The following is a 7,059-nucleotide window of genomic DNA, read 5'->3' on the forward strand; positions in this document are numbered from 1 at the left end:
ATGCTATTTCATTGAATAAATGTGAGAAAAGGTGATAAAATCTCCCAAAATAATCACAAGATAAACCACAAAATTGGGGTTTATTAGTATTGTTCAAATGTGTTTGGGCTGATACCACTACCAGTAGAGGCATCAAACATGACCATTGGGGCTTACCAGCGTTAATTTCTCTCGTCCAATACACACTGGTAATCGAGAAGATGATGAACCGTACATATTATCATCAGAAGCTCAGCTTGTGTACTATGCGGATGATGAAGTAGCTAAGGAATGGAATGTTGTGGTTCATGTGAAACCACGAGATTTGTATGACATGGGAGAAGAGAATGAAAAAGCTGAACTTGATTTTTCTCCATAGCTAGGGTTAAACATGTCAGTGGAAGGTGACATTGGAAATTTATAGTTGACAAGGGAGGATGATATAGAAGACCCCACAGAATATGCTTCAAAGAATATAGATGATGTTGTGTAATGCTTATATGAAGAATTTTAACATAATTTAAAAAAGATCTTTGTGTCATGAACTAAGTTAAATAAACTCAACGTTGTACGTTGTTTTCTTTGGTTACAAAAAAATTGGTGTATTTTCGATTTGCAGTTAAGTATTTTATTATATTGTGGATTTTCATGAGTAAAAGCAGATTTTCCGTTTATTTCAACGGTTTTTTTTTTGTCAAAAGTTAGTTTACGTTAAATCTTTAATGTTGTTTCAGTTGTTTTTGTTCTTAATGTTGCAGTTTTGATAATCTTGATATCTAATATTCAATATCAATTCCAATAGTGTTATGTTTTTTAAACATTAGTGAACATAACATGACGGTGGAACAGGACAAAAAAACTGAGGACTTTTCATCATCCTCTGCAAGCACAACTGATGAACGGATTTTTGCTAGTAAAGAATTCACAAATAAATTTCCGTTGCTAGTATAGTTTCTAAACCAACAAGAATCCTTTCATACAAAAAATTGTTTGTCACTAAAGCAAACCCAATAAAATTAAATCGAAGTATTTAAACATCGGGTCGTCTCTCAAGAAATTGCACGGAGGTGTATTTATTATTGGTTATGAGATTGTATCTTTTTGGGTTTTTTTTTGAAATAAGAAAACAAGAAAAAGTAAATGATAATGAAAATCAAATGATAAAGAGGTCTTGGCAAGGTTTGGTGGTCAAGGATCTCTATCCTTATCACTAACCACAACATGAGAATTGGCAAGGATCAATCCCATTAAATCATCCTCTAACTAGTAGTAAAGGAAAGTTAAATGAGCTATATCAATCGAAGTCCATAAGTCCTAGCTCTCCACCAATTCAATTAGTGAGAACTAGAGTTAATGGCTCCAATCATCAATTACTTGGACATTAGTAACTCAAAAGTTCCTAAGTTACCATCCCAAGCCAAGAACATAAAATCCTACTCTAACATCCTTCCAAGCATTTTATCAAACACTTGGTAGGCACAAAATAAAAGCATAGAAAAACAATAAGAGATAATAAATTTCAAACAACTAATTGAAAGCATCAATAACATAAATTGAAGAAAGCAACTATAAATATGAAATACTTCAAATTGCATTAAATAGAAAACCAAATCTAACATGAGAGTTCATAAATTAAATTGGGAAAATAAATGCACCAACAAGAGAAATAGATAAACTAAAAGACTAGAACAAATAAAAGTAGAAGAGAAACTAAATTAAAGGAACATTGAACCTGAAATTGAGAAGAAATAAACCTAAAACTAAGAGAAATCCTAAAACCTAGAGAGAGGAGATGGCCTCTCTCTCTAGAAACTACATCTAAAACCTAAAACTATGTGTATTGATGAATGAATGAATCGTCTGTTGAGTCTCTGCTTGTCCCCTGGCTTTAGTCTTCGTTTCTGCGCCGAAAACTGGGTCCAAACTCATCCCAAAATCGCCCCCAGCGTTTTCTGCGATTTCTGCATGTAGCGCATGTCACGCGTACGCGTCAGTCACGCGTACGTGTCGCTTGTCTTCTGCGCTAGTCACGCGTACGCGTCAGGTACGCGCACGCATCGTCGTGCAAACTCAAATTCACGCGTACACGTCAGGTACGCGCACGCGTCGATCCTCGCTGGTTGTCTCCTTTATTTCTGGTGTTCCTTCCATTTTTGCAAGCTTCCTTTCTATCCTCTAAGTCATTCCTGCCCCCATAAAGCCTGAAAATACTTAACGCACATATCACAGCATGTAAGACCCAAAACTTTTGAAAAGCCTTACTCTAAATTGATTTCAATTTAATTATTCATTAAAGACTTTAATTTTAGAAATTATTTAATTAAAGCTAATTAAATTAAGTTTAGATAATTAAATTAGAATTTTTCTCTAATTTTATAATTGTTAAATAATTTTCTATATTTGAACTATAAAATTTAGTAATTGCAAAATAATAAGAATTTTGTATAAATTGATTTAGAGAATTGAGATTTTGGAATTTAATATATTTTAATTTTTATGAATAAAGAAAATTAATTATATTATCTCTAATTATTGAATTAAAGTCTTTATTTAAAAATAATTTATAAATTGATAAATAATTAAATAGTATTTTTACAAATATTATTAATGGACTAAAAGTTGATTTTTGATTTTCAATTACTCCTAATTTTAGTGAGATGACTGAACCACCCCTAACCCTAATTCCCAAATTGGGAACCCTAATTCTAAAATCCCTAATGAAACCTGAACCGCCTTTCCCCCCCCCCTCCAGTAAACAAAAGAAAAAGAAACCACCCTCTCTAACACATGAACTTCAGCCAAACAGAAAGGGAAGAGAGGAGAGGGATCTGCGGGAGAAGGGGAGGGGAGAGTGAGGGCGGCGCCGGCAAGCGTCACTGCCGCCGCGCCGTCAGGTCGTACAGAGAAGAGAGAGGGAGAGCTGAGGAAGGAGAAGAGAGAGAAGACCACGCTGCTACCTCGCCGCCGCTCACCGCGCCGTGTCGCGTCGCCGTCCAGCCGTGTCGAAGAAGAGGCGTCGCCGTTTTGAACCCACGTCGCCGTCACTATCGATTGGTCCAACTGAGGGAGAGTGAGAGAGGAACGAGAGAGCCCACGGTGGAGAAAGGGGAGATGCCGCCATTGTACCAGTCGCCGTCGAGCCCGCCGAGCAGAAGCTTCCATGGCCGTCGCCGTTGAGCTCACAAGTGAGAGAAAAAGAGTTCGCAGGTGAGAGAGGAAGGTGTTGCGCCGCCGTTCGTTGTTGTTCAGCCACCGCCACGCCTTGTCGTCGCCGGAGTTACCATCGCCGCGTGCCACCGCCGCTTCTCACCGCCGAGGGGAAGCCTTGTCTACGTTGCTGCCTTAGTCGCCGGTAAGTTGTGCACCGCCACCAGAGTCGAAGACAGCGCCAGCCTTGCTCTGATTTCAATTCTCCTATTCTTGAAACTGTAATGCTTTAAACCTTGCTCTGTTTTATCTTGTTCCTCTGTCCCTTCCTGGCTTAATTATAGGACTATGGATTATTGTTTTAGTCGTTGCTGGTTTACCGTTCGAAAAGGCATAATTGATGCTGAGATCGTTGTTGTTCTTGCTCCGAGAGAACTGATGTCACTGTCGCTGCTGTTGGTTCTGAATCCTATTACATTGATTCTGGTTTGCTCTTCTCCTTGGTTCTGACCTATTTGGCACGTTCTATTTTGTCACTTTTAATTGCCATGTTCTTGTTTTAATTCAATTCTGGTCTTTGAATTGTTGTGAATCTTCGAGAGCTATGTTTGCTTTTGATTCTTATCCAATTCGAATCCTTGTCTTGCTGCAACCATCGTCACTGCTATAAGAGATTGAGAATGCTGCTGCTTTAGTTACGTGCTTGTTGCTGCCATAAAAATTAAAAGAAAAGGGAGTTACCACGTTTAATCTATGTGAATTCAACTAATCGAGGTAGGGGTTTTTCTTAAAATCTAATTTACATTACAGAGTTGTGATAAATAGATATTGATGCAAAAAGATATATTTCTGTGATTATATTTGTCTTGTGGATGTAATGGATTGTTGGACTGGATTATTGGGTTCTTGATTGCTTGAGTGAAGTACGGTTGTTGTTAAGAAATGGATTTGGAAAGTTATTTACTTGATTATTATGAAAAGTGATTTTTCTTGGTTTGAAGTTAAACCGGTTTGATTTTGAGTCGGTTTGATTTTATAAATAATTTAATACTTGAGCTGGTTTGGCTTTAAAAAGAGTTTTATTATTGGAATTGGTCTGATTTTGAAAATACTTTGATATTGGAATTGTTTGAGATTTGGAAATGGTTGAGAAAAGGTTTGAGAAATGTTTGGATGGGACCCAAAAAGGGTGGCAGTGTCTGAGTTTTAGAGGAGATGCTGTCGAAATTTTATAAAATTGGAAGTTTTATTTAAAGTAACTAATTAAAAAGATTTGTTTTAAGCATTATACGTTTTAAGATTGATTTGCCTATCAAAGAAAGAATTTTGTTTTGGAATTGAGATTGTTAACGAACAGAATGAAAAAGAGGAGGATGAGGATTTTATTTGAAATATGACTTTGAAATGAACTTGGAAATGAGATTTGGATTGATGAATGATTATGATGTTGAGAATGTTGAGATGTGAACTTGGAATTATTCATATGGCTTATGAATTTGAAATATCTGAGATACGAGGTTCCCTGGATTAAGTGCCGTGGCTTGCCACCACGTGTACCAGGTTGAAAACTCGATACTCTGTTGACCCTACGATGTAAGTGGGTGACCGGGCACTATATAAATTCCCGAGAATGTTACCCCCATTGAGTAATATTGATTATTTGAGAAAAAGCTATGCATAGACTCTTGGGGATGCACGTCGGGGGACAGTCTAAGTACAATTCAGACTTGTCGGGTTGGCTGGATAACCGACAGATGAGCCTCATTAGCCATAGGACAGGCATGCATCATATGCATTTATATGCTTTGCTTGGGTTTGAACTTGTTTTGGTTTGCCTAATTGCTAAACTGTTCTTAACTGCTACTTGAACTATTTGCTGTAACTGCTACCTGCTTGTGTTTTCCTTGTCTGTCTTGCCTGTGTTTGTCCTGGCGTGCTACATTTGAGAATGAACTTGGATGTTGAATTAATGATTATATTGTTTAATTGCGTGGTTGATTTCTGATTGAGATTTTCTTATAAGAAAGGAAAGATTTCGGATTTCTGAAAGATTAAACATTGTTTCTTTGAAAAGGGTTTTGAACAATTTCCTATTGGTTTTAAAAGATACATAAGGCAATGATAATCACTGAGCTTGAAAACAGTTTCTTATTAAATATCTTCTTATGACAACTTTGAAACTCCGTGGTGAGACCGTGTGGTTAGGTCTCACCCCCCTACAGCTTTACCTTTTCAGGAACCAGATGAAGAAGCATTAAGAAGAGTTATACTACGTTTGGTTTATATGTTGTTGTATTAATTAGATTATTTTTTTCCCCTCGTCTTTGTTATTACAAGTTTGTAAGAGGGATAGGAATTGTATGTTTTATACATATATTATATTGAATTATTATATAAGGAGTCTTGTATATGAATCTATGCCTGTTTGTAATTTTCTTAAAATAAAGTATTTATTTCCGGTTTTCAAAGAAATTAGCGATACAGTATCAAGTTACAGGCTCCTATTCTAGTATTTAGTATGTAAAGTAGTCGTAATACTTCTTGCTATCAGAGTAGCGCAGCCGGAAGCATGATTTCTGATAGTGAGGGTGTTACATTATGGTATCAGAGCCGTCTTTTCTGTAGAGCCTGAGGAATGGACCGATTATGCTTTAATCGCATACTCTGAGTGTCTGTCATGTTATAGGTCTTGTCCGAATGACGAGAATTAGAGCTTTATGCACATGACTGTTTTTTTTTATTAACACTGTTAGCTTTCCATTGCATATCTGTTATTATTAAGTCTGGCCAGCTTAATATTAATGGTTTACGTATACGGTAAAGTTAATGGGTTATCATTGACAAAGTTGAATTAATAAGCGATGTGGTTCACGGGTTCTGGGAGCGTTAGAAATTAAATTTTGAAGTTAGTTCCGTTTTGATGTGTAATCTTGTTCATGTCGTGTAGCTTAGTACACCGTTCTCTCTCTTATTGGTTATGTTGGAATTCCTTGTTTTAGATTTTTCCTTTTAAGATATGATTCGACTCTGTTCCTAGCGATACTTATTCATTCCTATATATATATTTCTGCTTGATTATAATCCTGATTATTCACTTAAAATCATTTGGAACTTTTACCTTTGATGTTGCTCATATTTCTCTTCACGAATCACGAGTTCTTCTTTCGAGTTGGTTTTGAACTTGTTTCACAAGACAATGGTCCTTAATTCTTTGAAAAACGTCAGATGTTATTCCTTGATTAGTTTACACCGAAGGTAGGTACTTTAATCATGTCACATGATGCGTGTGCTGCTTATCCTTCAATTTACCATCTTTTACACTCCTTGTTTCAATTCTTTTTGGAACCTGATTTGATTATTTATCATTATCATTATTTATGCATTTCTTCATAAATTTTGTATCCTTTTATTTGATCCTAAATCTGTTCTAGCGTAACACATAATTCTTAATACTTGAGTGATTTGAAACCGTGAGAGTTACGATTTGTAGCAAGCTAATTGTGTGATTTGGTTCTTCTACTTTGCCTTCTACAACTTATGCGTATTTTGCCCAGGTTACAATTTTTGATCCTGTTTTTCTCTAAATGAATAAAGTACTTCCCTTGGTAAAAATTTCGAATTTGTCTTGGTATGAGATAACAATTCTAGTAATATTCTTTCAATGTTTTTGTTTCGGAATCTTCGTTGAGAAGAGTTTGGATCTTTTTATTTTATCTATACTCTTATTAACTATATAAGAAAACTTTACATTAGATTTCTTTCTTTGAACATAATTTGATTCTCCTCCAATATTTACTCAAATTTTTATATATGTCTTTTTACTTGATTATGTACTCTAAGATTCTTGATAAGAAATTTTTGCTTCTATTCTAGTTAATCTCTAATTGACAAACTTCAATTAATTTATTTTAAATTGGATTGTTTTCACACAAT

General features: G+C 35.6%; 1 long non-coding RNA gene across 1 annotated transcript; it reads left to right on the forward strand.

The window, feature by feature from the left end:
• Nucleotides 1-2,774: 2,774 nt before the first annotated feature.
• Nucleotides 2,775-5,577, forward strand: LOC112727033 (uncharacterized). Its single transcript, XR_003165551.3, has 4 exons — nucleotides 2,775-3,407; nucleotides 3,492-3,612; nucleotides 3,727-3,900; nucleotides 5,349-5,577. It is a non-coding gene; the product is annotated as an uncharacterized lncRNA (long non-coding RNA).
• The last annotated feature ends 1,482 nt before the right edge of the window (nucleotides 5,578-7,059 follow it).

This window comes from Arachis hypogaea, chromosome 12, assembly GCF_003086295.3.
Source record: "Arachis hypogaea cultivar Tifrunner chromosome 12, arahy.Tifrunner.gnm2.J5K5, whole genome shotgun sequence".
NCBI lineage: Eukaryota > Viridiplantae > Streptophyta > Magnoliopsida > Fabales > Fabaceae > Arachis > Arachis hypogaea.